Source organism: Alligator mississippiensis, chromosome 1 (assembly GCF_030867095.1).
Source record: "Alligator mississippiensis isolate rAllMis1 chromosome 1, rAllMis1, whole genome shotgun sequence".
Taxonomy (NCBI): domain Eukaryota; kingdom Metazoa; phylum Chordata; order Crocodylia; family Alligatoridae; genus Alligator; species Alligator mississippiensis.
Window position 1 is genome coordinate 228,394,641 of NC_081824.1, and position 22,435 is coordinate 228,417,075.

Genomic DNA, 22,435 nt, shown 5'->3' on the forward strand with positions numbered 1-22,435 from the left:
TCCCAAGGTGCAGCACCCTGCATTTGTCTACGTTGAACCCCATCTTGTTCTCATCTGCCCACTTTTGTAGTCTGTCTAAATCTAGTTGTAGCCTCTCTCTCCCTTCAAGTGTGTCCACCTCGCCCCACATCTTAGTGTCATCAGCAAACTTGGACAGCGTGCTTTCCACCCCCTCGTCCAAGTCGCTGATGAAGATGTTAAACATTGCAGGCCCGAGGACCGAGCCTTGGGGTACCCCACTGCTCACATCTCACCAGGCCGAGTACAACCCATCCATCACTACTCTCTGGGTGCGCCCCATCAGCCAGTTTTTAACCCAGCCAACTGTGCAGGCATCAATGCCACAGTCGCTTAATTTATTGATGAGGATGGGTTGAGAGACAGTGTCAAAGGCCTTCTTAAAGTCTAGAAAGACTACGTCTACAGTGATACCATCATCCACCGATTTAGTTACTGAGCACGATCTCCCCAGATGGCCCCCCACAGATGTGCTCCTTGATGATTCTCTCCAAGATCTTCCTGAGCACCAAGGTGAGGCTTACAGGCCTATAGTTACTTGGGTCCTCCTTCCTCCCTTTCTTGAAAATTGAGACCACATTAGCCAGTTTCCAATCCCCTGGCACCTGGCCAGATGACCAGGAATGCTCATACAACTGGGCCAAGGGCTCCATGATGACCCCTGCCAGCTCCCTCAACACCCTTGGGTGGAGGGCATCTGGACCTGCAGATTTAAAAATGTCTAGGCCTTCCAGAAGATCCCTAACTACATCTGCACCAACTGAAGGCCTGACAGAACTGTCCCCGAGATTGTCCCTACCTCTGGTAGGTGTATGCCGGCAGATTTTTTGGCTTCCTGTTGGTATCAACAATCCTCATTATTCACAGTGGCAAACATGCTCATGCTCAGAACTGAGGAAAGTGCTTTCAGTATGCTATCCCAGTAATTAGGAACTTTGTTGAAAGAAGGAAACACCTATATTAAGTTAATCTCCTACTTAAACATTTTGCTAAACCAGCTGCAAATGGTCTCAGCAGTGTCCAAATACTGTTCAATATCTTATTCTGAAAGAGAATCTTCAATAAAAACAAGGATATATGGGACTTTCTAAATGCTCAAGTCTAGTCTAACCTTGTTCCCATTGTAAGCAATGATAAAACCCCCATTTAAACAAATCCAATTTATACAGTCCTCTGAAGCAGTACTTTTTTTCAGAGTTCTTTGTGATATCCTTAACTGGATATACTTATTGCAATTTTTATACTAACTAAGCTCAAAAAGTAGCCACATTGATTTGATTTGTTTCCCTTTATTGTTAAGGTCTGTCATTTCTCCAAAACAATATTTTGGAATCACAAGGGTAAATTAAAGAAGGATGTCTGAAAATTAATATATTACCAATTTCAAGGATGGTTTTGCGTCATTTGTTTACTTGTATTCCTGTCTTCTGTACATATCCATTTTCTGATGTGCAATCTCAGCCACTTGTTTAACAAGTTAGAAAAGAGAGGATGAAGAACAGACCTAATGTATTGTTTTTCCCAGTTAAATCACTAGTTGATGCTAGTGCTACCGATAATGATATATGTCGCAGGGCATCTCGGTGCCCCTGCTCCTAGAGAGGAGAAACTGCCAGGGAGCGAGTGAGCGCGCCCTGGCCTGACATAACGAGCCCAGCTGAGGGTTGCTCAGGTAATGAGCGCAGCTGCGGGTTGCTGGAGCAACTAAGCGGATCCAGCTGCCTGTAGGGGGCAGGGCCTGGCCCTTATAAAGCCCAGGGCTGAAGCCAGGCTGGGAGTTCCCTGCCAGCAGCCGGAGAGGCAGGAGCTCCCTCAGCCGAGATATGGGGAGAAGCCCGGCTTGCAAGTACAGCTCATGATAGCCCTGAGAGGATAGGCACTAGGGTTTAGCCAGGGGGCTTTAGGTTTGTGTTACAGCCAGGAGGCTTGAGCTTGTTTGACTTTGTTATTACACCTGGAGGCTTGGGTGAGGCTGTAGGGGTTGGAGGAGGCCTCAATTATAGGGACCCCAGAGAGTGTGGGGTGCTCTAGCGCCAGGAGGGCGCAGTGTCCTCAGCGGGCACTCACAGGGGAGTGTGAGACCCCGGCGCCAGTGAGGGCTCGCTAGGCCCTGAGATTTACAGGGCGGAGTTGTGGGCTCAGTGGAGCTCAGAGAGGAGCGGTTAACCTCAGTCATAGGGGCCCCAGGGAGTGTGGGGTGCCCTAGCGCCAGTGAGGGCGCTGGCTAGTGCCAAGACGGCGCATTAATTTCACAGCGCCGGTGAAGGCGCAGCTCGCATGCCAGTGCTGGAGCGACTGGCGGCGAGGAGCGCGACCAGTAGGTTGCAGCTGCAACTGGTAGGTTGCAGACGGGGGACGTAGACCCCGGATCGCGTGCGCGGGACAGACCCCGGCCCCAGGGAAAGGGGTAGTTTTATTGAGAAGCCCAGGGTGGGCACGGCGAGCCCCAAAGAGGGGGAGCGCCACATGGTATTATTGAGAAGCCCTGTGTGGGCACGGCAAGCCCCAAAGAGGGGGAGCGCCATACTGAGGAGCCCTAGAGAGAGGGGCAATTACTGAGGAGCCCGAGACAGGCATAGCGAGCCTGGCCGCAGGCTAGTGCGGTAACACCCCTCAGACCGAGGCAGGGCGCTGCGGTTGCCCCGAGAAGACAGGGAGTAGCAGCGCGGTGAGCCGGGGTCAGAGAGGGTACCCGTGCGGTTGGCCAGAAGGGCCGGGGCCCGCTAGAGAATCCCTAAGCGGAACCACACCGGCAGGGGAGGCCCAGAGTGGGCCAGACGAGAGTCCCAGCAAGAGGCAGGGCACGAGAGAGAAAGCCCAGAGTGGGCTACACTATAGAGGAGGCCCGGGAAGCGGGCGTACAGACCGAACAACGTCCATTACATCTGCGAGGCTTGGGGCATGGTATTAGGGGCTGGTAGGAGCCACGCATAGCCCACAAGGCTAGGGTGTCCGGGGAACACCCACCATATCGGGAGACCCCCAGGGGGTCCGGAAGAACCGCGGGGACAGAGGTCCTGAGTAGCCGTGCCCAGGGAAGACACAAGGCAGCCTCCCAACTATATACATATGTTCCAACAAGACGTGGCGGGCGAGAATTAGAGGGTGCCTTGGCCCGGCCTGACACGGAGCGAGGGACCTCAAGGAGATCACGGCCCTCCACGAGCGCCCTGCTGTGACAATATAATATTCTGTATCTCAGCGTGTATTAGCGTCCCCACACTGGAAAATGATAGTGGAGGTGCTTTAACTAAAGCTTGCTCAACAAGCTTTAGTTAAAGCACCCCTGCCATCATTTTTCAGCATGGGGATGCTGATACATGAGACACTCTGGGGGCTTTAATTAAAGCAGCCCTTGGAGCCACTCTAATTAAAGCACCCCCATTCCTACCCCCGTCCCAGAGCGTATGTATAAACGCCCCTTGACAAGGCTCATACCCTTCCTGAATTCCAGTCAGTTTCTATATATTATTGCTAGAAGAGCCAATATTACACAATTTAAATTTATTGCTGCAATTATGGATGTGTTGTTTAGCTTACTTCAGTTTTTAAAAGGAAGTTAGGGACAGCTTCTGTACACTGGCAAGGGTCCGTTGATTTTACTGAGGCTACATTAATATGCACTAACTGAAGACCTAGTCCAGACTGTGACAGTCTCAAGTTTGTCCACTTATGCTTCTTTTGGAAACTTACAAAATATTGAGAGGTCTCGTCCTCTCACTAGACATCACTTCTCTCTGGTAAATTTAGGAGCTAACTTTGAAAAATGGAATAACATCGCAGACACAAATGGATTTATAAGATGTTTGGTTGATGACTATTCATCTTTAGATCATGTAGTCCATTCAACTTCCATTTTGCTTAAAATTACTTTTGCATTGGTGTAGTACAGATCTGGTCAGTGTAAGCCTTGCTAGAGCATTGATTAGTGCAGTGGTTCTCAAGCTTTCTTTCCGCAGACCACTTGAAAATTGCTGAGGGTCTCGGTGGACCACTTAATAAACTTTTTTTTTGCTCTACAAATCAAAATACACAACTCATATTTTACTATCAGTAGTCTTACCTTACAAATACAGATATTCTCAATTGTTCTGCAACCTTTCTGCGGACCACCTGAATGGAGCTCACGGGCCAGTGGTGATCCACGGACCACAGTTTGAGAACCTCTGGATTAGTACATATACTGCTCACATAAAGGCTTTGCTGTAGCACAGACTAATGTTGACCTCACTGGACCTGTGACTAATACACAAACATTTACACAAGAATATTCATACACAATTCACCAGTGCAGATTCATCACAAGGTCAGTTAATAAGATTAGTACTGGAGAGTCCAGAATTCACTAGAAAACAACAGAATGTACAAAGAGAAGAATGATTTGTATGGGGAGGAGGAGGATCTTGTAATACGTTTTGTGAGGTACAGAGGTTCTCAACATTTTTAGACTCAAGGCACTCCTTGGTAGACCCAAGGCAACCCTAGAGAAAGGACAGCTCTTAGCTTTCACTTGTTTTTTGAACATGGAAAAATAATAGAGCAACTCTTCTGTTGCAAAGAACAGGTAAGAATGTTTTTGACACTGTGGATTCCTATCTGAATCACAGAATCATAGAAAAGTAGGACTAGAAGGCTGCCTAAACACGTGCTCAGAGGTGGGGAGGCAGGGGGCATTTTCATTGGTGACATGTAGGGGGTGCACGCGAGTGCATGTGCACCCCCTGCAGGTGATCGCCACTTGCCACCCCATCCCACCCCATCACCGCTGACACCACCGGCAGCGTCTGTGGGTGGTCGCCACCCCCCTCCCCCCACTGCTAACAGCACCGGCAGCATCTGCGGGAGCTCCCCACTTACCACTGCCGCACTCCTGCTGCCACCAGTGCCGCCGTGCCCCACCCAGCCGCCAGGGGCATGCGTCGTTCATGGGCATTTTATTTAAAGCAGTTCCCAGGTAGACGCTCTAAGCCCCTGCACATTTCAAAATGACCATGGGACACTTTATCTAAACCTCATTCAGTGAGGTTTAGTTACAGTGCTCCACAGCCATTTTACAATGCACGGGGGCTTAATACATGTGACACTGCAGTGATGCTGCAGTGTTCTAAATAGAACACAGAGCAGACTCGATTAATGAAATCTGCTCCAATGCGTTCTAATTAGGATGCCAACGAGCACGTGTATAAGCAGCTGAAGTGACCTCTATATCTAATCCAATCCCCTGCACAAGGCAGGGTCATCTCTAACAAAACCATCCTATACAAATCCATTATCTAACCTCTTTGCAAAACTTACATGTCCTGTTAAGTCAACCTTAACACAACACAAAATATAACACCCTAGCCTGCCACACATAAAGCAGGGAGATCATGGCAGCCCATGTCCTGCTGCAGCAAAGGTTGTTAAAATATGTTTGAGAGATCCAAGGACAAGGGTTTATCTGATGAGTCTTGTGTGGAACTTTGCACACCTAATGTTGTACAGCATCTTGGTTGAGAATCACTGGTTAAGCACAAGAAACAGGACATGTATGATGTAAATGATATTTGTTGTGATCAATGGATCGCAATGGATCAATGTGAATTGGAACCCTTGGAATTCTGTTCTTGACCTAGGGTGCTTTGTACATAGGAATCCAAGACTAACAGTTTGTAACCCACTAGCCATGACGGTTAGAGGGTGCGTCTACACATTCAATAATGTGCAGTAATTACAGCGCATTAAGTTAGTATCTGTAACAACAGGTACTAACTTAATGAGCTGTAATTGGTGCTACTGCACATTGACACAGATGAACACTTTTTGTGCACTGCTTAATGCACATTGAACTAAAGCTACTGCGCATTAGCATGTTTTTTGCCAGCTGTGCTAATATGCAGTAGTTTTAATCCAATGCACATTAAGTGTCTCATGTAGGCACACCCAGTGAGTAGGTATTTTGTAGGCAATAAACCTGGCTGAGTCTTTGCCATGAAGCTAAGCCCACAGTCATTCTTTCTATAACACTAAGGCTTTAAAGAACACACACTGACTACAACAAATGCGACAGCGCTTTGACAGAATGCTTATCCATAGAAAACTGGCACTGACCAGATGAAGAGAGGATGATAGCTAGAAACCAAAATATCTGTTTCATGGGGGAAACTTTTGTTGCAATTTGAAATGAAACCTGCAAATTTGAAACATTTCCTAAAAAAATAAAATGTCCAAAGATAATTCAGTTCTGGACCATTAAAACATTTTATTTTAATAATAACCTTTCAATAATGTTAATATGTTTCTTTTTGATAAAGTAGAATAATTTATTTTGACCTTATCATTTCAATTCATTCTGCTTTAATGCTCATGTTATCTTATATTACATTATGTTTTACTGTGCATATAGTAAAACAAACATCCATATATTATGCATTATATATGAAAGCAAACATGAAATTAATCAAGATGATAAAAGCAAAATATGTTTACCTCACTAATGCAAAACTTTTCAATATGAACAAAATGAAAGGTTTCTAAATTATCTGAACAAAAGCATTGAAAGGTTTCATAGTAGGTAGGGTCAGAAGGGACCTGAGGAGATCATCTAGTCGGACCCCCTGCCATGGCAGGAAAAAGTACTAGGGTCAAACGACCCCAGCCAGATGTTCATCCAGCCTTTTTTTAAAGACCCCCAGGGTAGGAGCCAGCACCACTAGTTTTGGAAGTTGTTTTCAGATCCTAGCCGCCCTGACAGTGAAATAGCAGTTCCTAATGTCTAGCTTGAAACTACCCTCCGCTAGCTTGTGTCCGTTGTTTCTTATAACTCCCAGGAGTGCTCAGGGGAACAGGGACTCTCCCAATGCCTGCTGGTCCCCCTTGACTAGTTTGTAGACTGCCACTAGATCCCCTCTCAGCCTTCTCTTTTGGAGGCTGAACAGGTTCAGGTCCCTCAGCCTCTCCTCATAGGGCCTGCCGTGCTGACCCCTAATCATGCAGGTGGCCCTCCTTTGGACCCTCTCCATATTGACCACATTTCTCCTGAAGTGCAGCACCCAGAACTGGACGCAGTACTCCAGCTGCAGCCTGACCAGTGTTGCATAGAGGGGGAGGATCACCTCCTTGGACCTGCTTGAGATGCATCTGTGGATGCATGACAAGGTGTGGTTGGCCTTCCTGACCGCGTCCCCACTTTGTCAGCCCATGTTCATTGTGGCATCAATGATAACTCCAAGATCCTTTTCTGTCTTGACACTGGCGAGAAGGGAGTTCCCCAGCCTGTAGGTGTGCCGCTGGTTCTTCCCCCAAGGTGCATTACCCTGCACTTGTCAGCATTGAACCCCATCCTGTTCTCATCGGCCCACCCCTGTAACCTGTCTAGATCCACTTGCAGCCTGTTCCTTCCTACTAGCGTACCCACTTCACCCCACATCTTAGTGTCATCTGCGAATTTGAACAGGGTGCTTTCTACCCCCTCACACAAGTCACTGATGAAGATGTTGAATAGTGCAGGCCCGAGGACCGAGCCCTGGGGAACCCCACTGCCCACATCCCTCCAGGTCGAATAAGACCCATCCACCACCACCCTTTGGGTGCAGTCCACCAGCCAGTTAGTGACCCATCTGACCGTGTAGGCGTCAACACCGCTGTCTCCTAGTTTCTTACTGAGAATGGAGTGAGACCGTGTTGAAGGCCTTCCTGAAGTCCAGAAAGACTATGTCCACTGCGACACTTGCATCCAAGGACTTGGTGACCTGGTCATAGAAGGCCACCAGGTTGGTTTGACAAGACCTGCCCCTAATGAACCCATGCTGGTTGCCCCTGAGCATAACCTCCCTGCTGGCCCTTCCTGGACATGTGCCAGGATAATTATTTCGAAAAGCTTCCCCAGGACCGAGGTAAGACTCACGGGCCTATAGTTTCCTGGGTCCTCTTTCCTCCCTTTTTTGAAGATGGGGACCACATAGGCCCTTTTCCAGTCCTCCAGCACATCGCCCGAGCACCATGAGTGCTCATAGAGCTGTGCCAGAGGTCCCACAATGACCCCTGTTAGTTCCTTCAGCACTCTGGGGTGGAGATCATCAGGACCTGTGGATTTAAATACATCTAGTTCCTCCAGAAGTTCCCTGACAAAGGTCCTCATTAACCCTAGGCCTGGGTGTGCCACCCACAGGGCCCTCGGGGGTGCCAGTGGGGGAGATATCCAGGTCCCTCCCCAGAAATACGGAGGCAAAGAAATGTAGCCTTTTCCCCCTCATCAAAAAAATGGTGTTTGAATACACACATTCCTATTCAATTGTTTGCTATTTATTAAACTGTTTTTAACAGAAATCTCTCCAGGTGAAAAATGTTCAACCCACTCTGATCTGAAGGCAAGTTGTCAATCATTAAAATGTTCAAATTTATCCTAGCTGAAGATTTTTTTCAGAGGGGTTGTACCCTGAGTATGAAAGCAGCATTTACACAGCTTTTTTTCACTGCACTGATTCATAGAAGAGAGAACTCTCAGACTGTTGTTGAACTTCTACCTAGTAATCTACCACTTCAGGCCCCAGCCTGGCAAGATATACAACATGCATGGAAACCTGGTTCCTGACAAGAGTCGTATAAGTCTGCCTAGATGAATACATTTGCAAGATGAGGACTCTGATTTTCCTTCCCCTTTTTCAGGATGTCTTTCATTCACCCTAATGAACATTAATTCATTTAGGCATGATATCCATATTATACTTATAATTGCTTTTAATTAGGGATTCTTGATCACTTTCATGATCCATTAGTACATTATCTTTGAATCAGGGGGGGACAGTCCTGAGCATAAGGTGATGTAGAGCTCTATTACCCCTGTAGATGATTAGTGTAAGACAGCGGGGGCCAAGTATTTTGACAGGCATGCCACAGATTAGCACTGCACCCTCCCTGAGTGCCACTCAAATCCCTTTATCTGCTGCTCTGCTTAATGCTTCCTCCCCTGTGCTCCGTGCCCATCTGCTGCTCCGCTTTATGCTCCCTGGCCTGTGCTCCCTGCCTGATTTACTGCTTTTCTTTCTGCTTCCTGCCCTGTCAGCTGTTGCTCTCTCTCCCCTGATCAACCACATGCCACGTGCAGAGGTTGCCCTTGACACTTGTGGCACACATGCTACAAGTTGGCCAACCCTGGAAAAAGGAATTAGGAGCCAATGTTAAGTGCTTGCTCTTTCCTAATTGACCTACTGTGTTCCATGTCTGTACACCTGGTTCCTAATCTGACATTCAAATTGTTAGCAATTCATGTACAAAATCATACCAAAATATACATCCTTGTTGATTGGAGATCACAAATAATGTTGGGGACATTATTATGAGTAAGTTGAACATTTCAAGAAAGTAGTACACATCATTAATGCGCCATAGTTACTGCACATCAAATTTAGTACTTGTATAATGAAGAACTAAATAAATAAACAGTCACTGGAGTTACTGCACAGTAGTGCTGGTGTACGCCTTTGTAGTAATGCTACCGTGCAGTAGCCTAAAAATACTGCACAGTAGCGTATAGCATTGATTGCGCTGCAATGCGCTACTGCGCGGTATTATTAGGTTACTGTGCAGTTAGCATCTCATGTAGACATGCCCATGCACAACTTTTATTGAACTGAAATTAAATAAATATTCTTGCGTCTAAGTATTTTCATTGAATGTGTTGTTGTTGGAGCAATAGGTTAGCTAAATGTTTAATTTATACTCTACAGGTCTCTATTTTAAAGCTAATAGGCTTCTTATTTTTAAATAGTAATTAATGACATTCCTTTTGCACTCATTGGGCATGTCTACATGAGACATTACTGCTCCATGGTTATTGCACATTTATTTAGTACTCATATAAGCAAGTACTAAATAAATGTGTAGTAACTGGAGTTACTGCACAGTAACTCTGGCAAACACTTTTTAAGTGACACTGCTGTGCAGTAGCCTAATAATACTGCACAGTAGTGTATTAGCACTGTTGGTGCTGTGGCATGCTACTGCACAGTATTAATTAGCTACTGCACAGTTAGTGTCTTGTGTAGTCACACCCATTGAATATATAATAAAATTCTATTTATTTTCTGTGTTCTTCCTTTAAACCTAAGTTTCCTCTTTATAGCTTCAGGACTCCTAAGCCTTTTTTGAGGCATTTTGAATCATTATATACATATTTGTTTTGTCTTCTTTTTGGGTAGGCTGAGATATATGTTATTCCATCTGGCAAAGGCCCGTTATGCCATCAGAGAATAAAATTTCTCCTTAATTCAGAAATTCATGTAACCATATATTTATATCTTGTTAAATTGCATTATGAAGACAAGGAATGAACAATCCATATGTGGAGGTGACAGCCCTCTGATAAATAGCATAGTTATATGATAAACCTATTTATCATTCCCCTTTGCTGATCTTATCTGTCTTTAAGCAACAATATATATATCTATTCTAAGGCACTTCAAACAGAAGGTATGAGACAAGAGAAAACAGATGAATGCAAGAAAACAGCAAGACCTTACTGGATCAGGGACAAACATAGCAAGTCTCACAAATACCTGATAAATACAAATATAATGCCAATTAAAAAGAAGCAGACTTATCTATCATGCTCCTACCACAGCTGTTCAGTAATGTCTGTGACAGCTACAAAATATGGATCAGGTGGTGAGGCACAAAGGTTTCACCTGCCTTCATTTAGCATTGTTGCATAGGAACCCAGGACTGGAGGGAGCCTTCTGGACCATCAAGTCTGACCCTCTGCATTCACAGGCAACCATTTTCATGGGGTATTTATCTAACCATTTACCCTCCTGCTACATTAGACCCTCCCACACAACTCCAAGACACAAAACCAGAAACACCAAGAACACCCTACAACATGCCATAGGTAAAAGCAGGGCAGAGGGAGGTTCTGAAGTGCCAGGAAAGTAGTTGGTTAATATAGATTTGAAGGTTCTTAGGAGGATGACCATGCCATATATTACAGAAGAGAGCAACACCTCCTGTCCCCCACCAGTCTGTACCAGTCTAACCTTTGGATAAAATTTCTTCCTGAATTCAAATATGGCAATCAGTCTGATCCTGAGCAGAAGAGCAAGACCTTCTACCCAGGAATCTTTGAGTTTTCTAAGTACCAGCAGGAGCATCAGCATGCCCCAGTCAAAATATCTAGTCCTAGCTATGCCCATCAACCAATGCTGAATAGGAAGGTGAAAAAAAAACCCAGAGGCAGGAGCACTCATGAGGGGAAAGGGATTCCCTCCTGGTCCCTACAGATGACCAGAAAAAGACTTGAAGCATGGAAATGCCAGACACCTACCATAGTGCAAGAAAGCTACCTCCATATACCAACCGGGGGGGGGGGGGGGGAGGGGGTTCAAATACTTGATTCCTCATGTCATACTTGCTGATCAGTAAACCAAGAACTCTCCATCTTATCGTTCTGTCCCTTCTGCGACTTACCCAGTTCAGTCGTAAAGTGATTCAGGTTCCTTGACCTCCCCCACCTTTGCTCAGAAGGCCATTCCAAAACATGACTCCTCTGATAGCTAGAAATCTTTAATTTCGTATTTAAATTTCTTCATAGCTACTATGTACCCATTTGATCTTCCACTGGTGTTGGTTTTTAGCCTAAAAAAAGTCTGCCTCCCTAAAATTCACCCCACAAATGTCTTCATAAAAATGTAATTAAACCCCTGCTCAATCTCCATTTTGTTAAACCAAGAAAGCCAAGCCCCCATAATCTTCTTCCATAGGAAAAGGGCTCCAAACCTTTAATCACCCGAGTAGACCTTCTTTGTACCTGTTCCAGGTTTAAGCTCACATTTCATGAACGTTGATGACCAGAACTGCACATAGTACTCTATATAGGATCTAACCAATACTTAATACCATAGTATTACAGCCTCCTTGTCTCTACCGAATATACCAACCTAACATGCTGTAGAATTGCATTAGCCTTTTTCACAGCTTCATCACACTGGTGACTTGCAGTCATTCTACAATCCAGTGGGGGCCAATTTTTGGCAGGTGTGCCACAAATAAGGCCCTCACCCTCCACGAGTTCCACTCCTATTCCTTTCCTTTACCTGATCTGCTTCTCAGCTTCCTGTCCCTGCCCTGTGCTCCCTCACCAAGTGGCTGCTCTGCCTTTTCCTTCCTCCCCTGTGCTCCCTGCTTGATCTGATGCTCTGCTTTCTTCTCCCTGCCTCATCTGCCACTATACTGCCTATACCCTTCCCAATCTGCTACTTGCCACATATAGAAGTTGTCTATGCTACTCATGGCACCCATACCACAGATTGATTACCTGTGCTATAATCAAACACTACATCCAGATCCCTTTTTCAGTTGTTGCTAATCTCTGCCCCCTCAACTTGTAGCCAGTCTTCAGAAGGGCATGAGTATGCTTTTCATATGGTTAAAATATGTACCATTTCTACATACCATTCCACAGGTTTACCTGCCAGTATAACAACTCAGTCCTCTTCTATATTGACATTTCATTGTTATTATAATTACAAGTATTGCCTAGTAACCCTCATTGAAATGAGGGCCTTATTGTTCCCCATTGTACATTCACCTCAGTTAAAAGATGGTCTCTGCCATTATACTCTTATAGCCTGATAAAGCCTTTCCTGAAATCAGTAGAAAGACTACCGTTGACTTCAAGAACAGTGAATCAGGTCCTAAGGAGAAGACATGCTACAACAAATGAACAGTGGATATAGATATTACTAATTTCTACATTCACTAGCACCCAGGGATATAATATGTTGCTCTGTCAAGTCATAGAGGTAAAATCAACAATAAAACACTACAACATAATGCGCAATCAAGTGTAAAATAAGTGGAAATAGCGACAGCTGTAGCACTGAGTACTTTCAGTAGCACTTACTGCAGATCTACATCAACAAGTTAAGGTTGAAAAGGACAAGAGTGTAGTTATTTGTATAATGCAGCTGGCTCTGTGATGACTCAGTCACTGGGACAGCTGGGTCACTGCTCCATTAGGAAACATGAGACAATAAAATCAGAGTAAAAAATCTGCATCTTGCTCCCAATCCTTAGCATCAGGTGGGGTTGATTTCTTACAGCAGAGTTGCCCTTCCATGGGGACAATACAGATGCCCCCAGTGAGCATGCTGCACTTCTGGCTTCCAATACCCAAGTGGGAACACCTCCCAGGAACAGCCAGTTCCATGAGTAGACTTAAAATCATAGAATCATAGAAAATGAGGGTTGGAAGGGACCTCAGGAGGTCCTCTAGTCCAACCCTCTGCTCAAAGCAGAAACAGCCCCAACTAGATCATCCCACCCAAGGCTTTATTCAGCTGGGTCTTAAGAACCTCCAAGGATGGAGCTTCCACAGACTCTCCGGGTAACCTGTTCCAGTGCTTCACCACCCTCCTAGTGAGAAAGTTTTTTCTAATATCTAACCTAAACTTCCCTTGCTGAAACTTGAGACCATTGCTCCTTGTTCTGTCATCTGCCACCACTGAGAAGAATCAAGCTCCATCCTCTTCAAACCACCCTTCAGGAGTTGAAGGCTACTACTTACACTTGTAAATAAGGTGAGTTATAGTGCCCCCTGATTGGGGCCTATGGTGGTTATTGAGTTAACTAGCATTAAGGCAGATGCAAGAGTCATTTACTAGCATTAAGATGGTCCCCTTACCAACCACATCCAGGAAGTGACAGGAATCTTTGAAACCTGGGTGAGAGGTCTTAGCAGAAAGTATGAGACAGACATTTTCACTTCACAACTTGGCGGGCCCAGCTGAGTTCAGAACAGCACCTGCTAACTCAGTAGGATGACTTGACATGAGTGAGGGGAGCATCAGGCTAGGGTGTCAACTTAGTAGGGGATCCAGTATGGTACCCCCTGCATAACATCCATGCCTTGGCACCAGAAGCAGCCCCACAGCTGTTGCAGCAGCAACTGAGTGCATAGACACTGTGCTGCTGCTGTGGAGAACAGTAAGTGGGGAGTGAAGACCAGGCCACAGAAGCAGCAAATAGGGACTGTTCTTGAGTCCCTGGAGTCCTGTGCCCCTCACCTCCAATCTCGGCACCTCCCCTTTCCTGCCACCCTCCTCCCACTCCCACAGGTTTGTCTAGGGCACAAACCCTGCTCATTAGGCCACTGTGCTAACCAGTTCTCCTGCCTGATTGGCCCTGGCTTTGTACTTAAGAGACCATCCTAACAGTTGACCTCTTCTATGTAGCATGTTCAGCTTCTAATCTGTAAGCTACTCCTGGCATGATTGCATCTCCTTGCCTTGTCTCCTGCTCCTGCCCTAGATGCTGGTTCTTGTCTCTTGGCTTCTTCAGTCTGGTTCCTGATCTTGGCTTGCTTCTTAGCTCTCAGTCTCTGACTCCAGACCCCTAGCTTGATGATCTGGCTATAGACCTTTGGGACCTAACCTTGGCCTGGTACCTCAGGTCTGCCTACTGCTCCTGCCATCCAGTATGGTAACCTAACTATTCGCCTTGGTTCATGACCTCTCTCTAGGTTCTGACCTAGCCCTTGGCCCTAGCCACTAGACTGAGATATCCTAACCATCTGTGGCAACGGGGAACCAAATATCTGTGATATGTTACTCTTGGCCTGTTTTCAACAATGCCATTTTCCACCTATTTGTGTCCTTAGCAATGACTCAACTCTAGTTGCCATGTGAGATGGTAAGCAGGTGTCCTGACTCATTTTGGCCCTTTTAAGCCAAACCTTTCTGCACACTTGCCACTGCCTGGTGCCATAGGTACCCATGATTTGTATAGCACCTTTCTAGCATGACTGACCTTCCCTGCCATTAGGTTCTTCAGTGTTTCCCACCTGCTGTGACAGGTGTGTGGTAGAACTTTGAAGGCATATTGGTCTGCAATCACCCTCCCACATCAGAAGTTATCTGGTTCTCCCCTCTGTCACTGATCTGAAGCCTAGTCCTTTCTTACCCCTGGCTTCTACCAGCTGATATGACTAGGGACAGCCTGGTTGCTAAAGCTTGAAGCATCTACACCAAAAGGACCTTTAAACTACTCCTGTGCACCCCATTGATACAATGCTTCAAAAACTAAATTAAATTCTGGAACCAGAATTGTGAAATCCCACCCCCTCCTCCAAGTCATCCCCTGTAGGATCTCTCCTTCCAGTGTAAGGTCGGTAGAATGGTGCAAAGTAAGTACATTTGAACTTCTTTCCCATTTTATACAAGAGGTTACCTGCCTACTGTGCAGCACAGGAAATAAACCAGTTTATAACAGATGGGCTGAAGAATAAACATAGGGAACAAGTAATCCCATATCTTCCTACTGTAGGATGTTTGTCATTTGTCTCCAGGCCACTGCTGGAGACAGGATACTGACCTAGGTGGTCCACTGTTTAAAGCTAGTACAGCCACTGCTATGCTTCTGTGGTACATAACTCCTTCTGATTGGCCCCTTATTTCTGTATGATAGAAAGGAAAAATATAAAAATGATATTCCAAAATTGTAGTAGGTTAAATAGATAATACAAGTAAACTGATTCCCAGGACTGGGTAATGGGTGAATGCAAGGAGCTGTTTAATTTGTTGAGTGGCATTTCACACACAAAGGTCTACCTATTTGATAATCCAGCCTATTGGCCATGCAACAGAAGAAGTTCAATGATACCATTTAGTCTTTGAGCAGAAAGGATCTTAATTGCTACTGAGACATTTTTCCTTCATATCTCTGGATCTCCACTTCTTGATTTTTTTTGTACTTTGTGCCTTATAAAATTGCAGCTCTTTCCTGATTAAGTGCTTAATTGTGGTCAGTGCTTTTCAAAGTATTTCAGTGGTTAGTTTAAGTTCCACTTCAGATGCACTGTTATCGACATCTTTATCAACTCTCACAATTTCCCTGAATCAAATGCTTGCTCAAGTATACTCCGTGGGCCTTGATCACATCACTGCTTCACAGTGACTTGAGTGGAAAGCCACATGACCAGAGTGCTGGAGAACTGGACAGCACTTCACAGGCTGGATTCCAATGATACATCTTTCTACTAGAAGACTATGCAATTTCTTCAAGGCCCCCTTTTTAAAAAAATAAGAACATTACACTTCAGCTGGTAAAATAAAAGTACAATTGACAGGCAGCTCTCCAACCAATGTACAATGGAACTGTACATTCCCAAGGCCTCTGCCATGTTGTCAATATAATTTAAATGTCCTTCAAGTGGTTTGCTATACTTTTGCAGCCTACAGTGTAAGAGAAACTCTCCTTTCCCTTCTACTAGTATATGGAAGCCATAGTTTCCTATGACATTTTTGCTGTAGTTTATCATGCCTTTAAACAAGAGATGTGCTCCCTAGTGGTACTTTATGGCAGAGGTATTGACTCATTTGGTCCCCCAAGGCCAGATCTGGACACAGGGCCTCTCATGGGCCAGATTGAGATGCAGCAGCAGCAGTGGGGCAAATGGTGTCAGAGACCTGCAGGGGGTTAGTCCAGCTGTAGCTTGCCCCTAGCCACTGACATGCATTCACAACAGGGCTCCATACCTCAGATTCAGAAGCAGACCATGCTCCTGAATTTCCAGCCCAGCAGATCAGACAGCACAGCTCCACAGGCCAGACCTGCCTTATGGGCCATATATTTGACACCCCTGCTCTAAGGCAACAAGAAGGAAAGGGATCAACCCACTGTAAAATTACACAGTGGTTGGGTTCAAGCTGGATTAATGCAACATTTCTGTACTGCCAAATCTGGAGCTTTTTGCAGAGAAAAGTAAATTTGACAAAAACATTTTGCTTATCTCCAGTTTCTAACTCAACCCTTTGTCCAGGCCTCTCTCTGGATCTTCAAATTGAACTTTCTAAGGTTCAGAATCTGGAGCTCTTGCCATGTGAGACTCATAATTGTGATAGCCATGGTATTAAAATCAGGGGAATTTCATGTCTGAGTAAATGTACACCATCCTGAGTGACTCAACACACTGACCCACAGCATGTGGGACAATTGCTAACATGGCATAAATGTGCAAATGCAGAAGTGTGAGCTTGGAAACTTTCCTTTAACTAATTTAAATCTGTTTAAAGCAGTGCCCATGTTGGGCTGAACGCACATATTCTTAGCTTATCTAAGTGCTAAGCAACCCTAAATCTAACTAGGACTTAAGTGGGAGACCATTCTGTGATCTCAGGTACTGTAGATAAAAGCCAAGAAGTCCTGGATGAACCTGTGGTAAATATCAGACCACAGAAATTCAGTAAGTGTAAGATGCCATTCAGCTGCAGATGGGAATGAAAGGACGGATGCATGCAAGTAGAGAAAAAAAGCATATTTAGATTCCCATTCAGGATGGGGACCATAATCCTTGGTCTCTGAAGCTAAGCACACTAGGCATTTGCTCCAGTGGAACTTCTCACCTGGGTGAGGTTAGGCCTGTGATTAAGCCCTTTGCTTGGTCAGTGCCTTAGTCCAAGAGGCTTTCAGCAGGTATCTTTAGTTAGCAGGGGATGAGGTGTGCAGGCTGTTACACCAGCGCAGAGCAGCTGGAATGTTTGTTACACATGGTAGTTGCCAGGGCCACCAGAAAAATCTCTGCTGACCCAGTTTGGCCCCAAAGACCTTCAAAACAGTTTGTCTCCACGTTTATTGTAAACATCTGATTGTGTTTGCAAGTGTAATGCCTAATGATTCCTGTACATAAAGCATGCAGGAGAAAGAGTGGGAGCTGTTTTATTTCCCACCCCCCACCCACAATCTCCCAAAGAATGCAGAGCTATCAAAGTTTTATATTTTTACACTAAAAAAAAGAAAAGAAAGCTCCGTTTTGCAAAGACTAATCGATCCTGCTATTTGTAGATGTAGATGGTACTGACCCAAATTCTCAATAGCACAAACAGCCTCCAAAGATGAAGCCTGACATGCGGGGAGGTTTCTCACCACTGGTAGCATTATGAAGCTAAGATGCTTTTCTTTTTTTTCCTGCCAACACAGGAACAGGAGAGATGGTTGTGGATTAACTCTTTCACTGCTGGACTCCCTGCACTGCCAGTCATGTTCTGATGTTGTTTCTTTGAATTCACAGTGGGCTGCTATGATTTGCCTACTGCAATGCCAGAAACAGGGGTACAATTTTGCTGGAGGGGCCTGCCACTGTAGTTGATGCAAACTATTTAGAGTTACAGACTGGGTTGTGTTGTGTCTTAGAGTCCATATGGGCATAGCTGAGTAAGTGGGAGTAAGAACCCTAGCTTGTAGGTATGGCTTCATAGACACAAGTGTTCAGCATGCCAATTTATACTCATTCCCACTCACCTGCTCCAGGAAGGGCAAAGGTTTGGGTTCCACACCACCCACCTCAGTAGCCCAGGCACCAGACGGCCACTGTTGTCATGATTTGCTGCTAGTCACCTCTCAAAGCTCCCCCTCACCTCTGCTCTCCCCCAAAAGCAATGAGGTGGAACTGTGCCTCTGACAGGTGTCTGAGTTTCATGGCATCCTGGGATGGGCCAGTGCAACGTAAACAGCTCTGAGTGAAATGAGCTGTTTATAACTGTATTATCCCAGCCATCCCTTGGCTGGGATGATCTAGTTGGGGATGGTCCTACTTTGTGCAGGGAGTTGGACTAGATGACCTCTTGAGGTCCCTTCCAACCCTAATTTTCTATGACTCTGTGAAAAGCCCTAATCTAGAATATGAAGCAAAAACATCAGCCTCAGTTTGATGGAAAAAGATAGGAGAAGAGGAGAAGGCAAAGAGAAGTAGATAGTGTTTACCTCTACCCAGATAAAACTACCCACTTTGAATATGACATGGTGTCGCAGAGCACCTCGGTGCTCCTGCTCCTAGAAAGGAGAAACTGCCAGGGAGCGAGTGAACACCCCTCCCCCCCCCCCCCCCCCCCCTCCCCGACCTGACATAACGAGCCCAGCTGAGGGTTGCTCAGGTAATGAGAGCAGCTGCAGGTTGCCGGAGCAACCAAGGGGAGCCAGCTGCCTGTAGGGGGCAGGGCCTGGCCCTTATAAAGCTCAGGGCTGAGGCCAGGCTGGCAGTTCTCTGCCAGCAGCCGGAGAGGCAGGAGCTCCTTCAGCCGAGATATGGGGAGAAGCCCGACAGGGAAGTACAGCTCATGATAGCCCTGAGAGGATTGGGCACTATGGTTTAGCCAGGGGGCTTTATGTTTGTGTTATAGCCAGGAGGCTCTAGTTTACGTTTGGCTCTGTATATTACACCCGGAGGCTTGGGTGAGGCTGTAGGGGTTGGAGGAGGCCTCAACTATAGGGACCCCAGAGAGTGTGGGGTGCCCTAACGCCAAGAGGGCGCATTATTTGCATAGCACCAGGGAAGGCGCAGCTTGCACGCCAGTGCGAGAGCAACTGGCGGCGAGGAGTGCGGTCAGTGGGTCGCGGGCGCAACTGGTAGGTTGCAGACGGGGGACTGAGACCCCGGATTGCGTGTGGGGTACATAGGCCCCAGCCCTGGGGAGAGGGGCGATATGATTGAGAAGCCCCGTGGGGGCACGGCGAGCCCCAAAGAGGGGGAGCGCCATTGTATATGAGTGAGAAGCCCCATGGGGGCACGGCGAGCCCCAAAGAGGGGGAGCGCCATAGTATAGGATTGAGAAGCCCGAGACGGGCATAGCAAGCCCGGCTGCAGGCTAGTGCGGTAACACCCCTCAGACCGAGGCAGGGCACTGCGGTTGCCCTGAGAAGACAGGGAGTAGCAGCGCGGTGAGCCAGGGTCAGAGAGGGTGCCCGTGCGGTTGGCCCATAGGACCGGAGGCCCGCTAGAGAGTCCCTGAGCGGAACCACACCAGCAGGGGAGGCCCAGAGGGGGCCAGACGAGAGTCCCAGCAAGAGGCTGGGCACGAGAGAGGGAGCCCAGAGTGGGCCACAGTAAAGAGGAGGCCCGGGAAGTGGCCGTACAGACTGGACAACGTCTATTACATCTGCGAGGCTTGGGGCGTGGTATTAGGGGCTGGTAGGAGCCACGCATAGCCCATAAGGCTAGGGTGTCCGAGGAACACCCACCATATCGAGAGACCCCCAGGGGGTCCGGAAGAACCGCGGGGACAGAGGTCCCGAGTAGCTGTGCCCAGGGAAGACACAAGGCAGCCTCCCAACATTATATTGACCAACAAGACGTGGCGGGCGAGAATTAGAGGGTGTCTTGGGCCGGCCTGACACGGAGCGAGGGACCTTAAGGAGATCACGGCCCTCCGCGAGGACCCCGCCGTGACACATGGTAAAATGAATTTGTGGCTAGCCCCACACAATTGCAATGTTTCTTTACCATACCTGAAATCCTTTTTTAATCTAATTAATTTTTTATGCAATGACATGAATTTAATTTTACAGGAACAGAAAGAGGACAAAAATAGACCTACAAGAATAGCTGCCAGTTAGCAAAGAATAATTAACATCAGCCTTTCCCAGAAATGTGGGATGGATGTTAATGCAACTGCTTAGTCAAATACTGAAACTCATTCACTAACTGAAAGGTCTGTGTCAGGGGTGGCCAACCTGCAGAACAGGTGCCAGAAATGGCACATGGACAGCTTGTGTGAGTGGCACACAACCAATCTGGGTGGGACAGGCATCATAGCAGTACAGTAGATAGGGGACGAAGCCGAAAGCATAGTAATAGATCAGGAGAGAGCACAGGGAAGGAAGCAGAAAGCAGAGCAACAGAATGGGCAGAGCAAGTGGATCAAAGCAACATTTGGGAAGGCTACCAAGCTAATTTGTAACACACCTGCCAGAAAGACTGGCCCCCACTGGTTTATGTGATGATTAGGCCAGCAAATCCTGGCAAGGATTTGCAAATTCACTTAAGTCTCTTAAAAGATAACAGAAACATTTTGGTCAAGAGTAAGAGTTTCTGCTTTTAGAATGGCCACATGTGGTAATTTTAATTTTAAAATTATGATGCATGTTAAAGTTTGAAATATTTCCAATAAAGTTAGGTTAACACAATCATTTTTGTAAGAATTTTACAATTCACTGTTATATTTTTAGTGTTATTTCATTGTATGACCCTGATTAGCTATTGGGTGTAAACTCATATATAATATCAAGTTAGAGATGCCATACATAAGGTTGTTTCAAGGCTTCTGCTACATTTACTGGTTTTCTGGGAATTACACTGCTGTGACGGAAGTCCCATCGATTGAATAAATCAATATGTATGTTCTTAAACCAAAGAGCACATTTTGGTAGAGTTTTAAAATAAGAAAGTTAGGGCACCCCATGTTGTAAGAATGCCAAAAGACTGTTTAGGGCTCTGACTTAATTTTAGGCATGTGAATAATGCCATTGAAATCAAGGTAAGTAAATGAAAGATGGCTTGCTATTTTTGCAATAACTTAAGTAGAAAATAGTTATTTTCAACAACGCAGTTTTGCAAGGTATTTGTCCATTATGGATACCAAGCATATTAGCATTTAAAATATGCTTTTATATTGCATAGCTTTTTGCTTTAAAATTTTAATGTGCAACTTTTTTTATCAATTCATAAGAATTTTAATATGCCAGAAGAGGGGTCATGCCTAGCACTAGCAGAACTTATATAGCCAACTTTTTAAACCAACCACTTCTTTGTACAAAATTGTGCCCATAATTGGATGCCTCCACTTGCATGTGTCATTGTCATAATTGCCAAGACAAGCAGCCAGTTTGCACATGTAAATATTCATTTGAGAGCCAGTGGGAGTCTTCTCATTGAATCCATTGGGCTGTGGCTCAGGCTCTGGGGCATCTAAAATATTAGTATGTGCAAATGTCGCAGTCACCCTCTTGGCCAAGAAACCAGGGATCTTCAGAACTACAACCGTTCACTTCAGCAGCTTGTGCTAAGTAGCCAGTTCTCTCCCATTATGGCTATAAGAGATTCAGATCCTTTGCAGATGAGGCACAGAAGAGGAGCAAAGGTACAAGATGATCAACAGCAGATTGCTCCAATACCAATTTTGTGCACAAAATCTACTTGAAAACTGGCATCTCTCTTGGAATTATGATTTTTACTGTCACAGCTATGATGAACCTAAACTTTTCCATCCTTCCCCAGTTACCTGGTAATTCAATTTAAAAGCCTGACCCAGATCGGCACTGGGTATTCACATTGGTTTCATTAAGAATTTCAGGAGCTCACTGCTTCCTTAAGTAATCTATGTAAGTATCTTTGTGGTGTTTAAGGTACTGAAAGCAACATCACAAAGCATATATGTCCAAGGGCTACTCTAACTCCAAGCAAGATTGCTCATGACTGGAACAGCAGTAAATAAATGAGCCCACTAAGCCCAGATGGTAACACGTAGTAATGCTGACCACTTATCTTCACAAAAATGAATTGGCTTCTCCCATTCTTCAGTAAAATTTACAAGAACCTCTTCAGAAGTATTATGACTTCTCTGCACCATGTTTTTTAATTTAGTAGGTCAGGAAAAGTCACAGCTGAGATCAA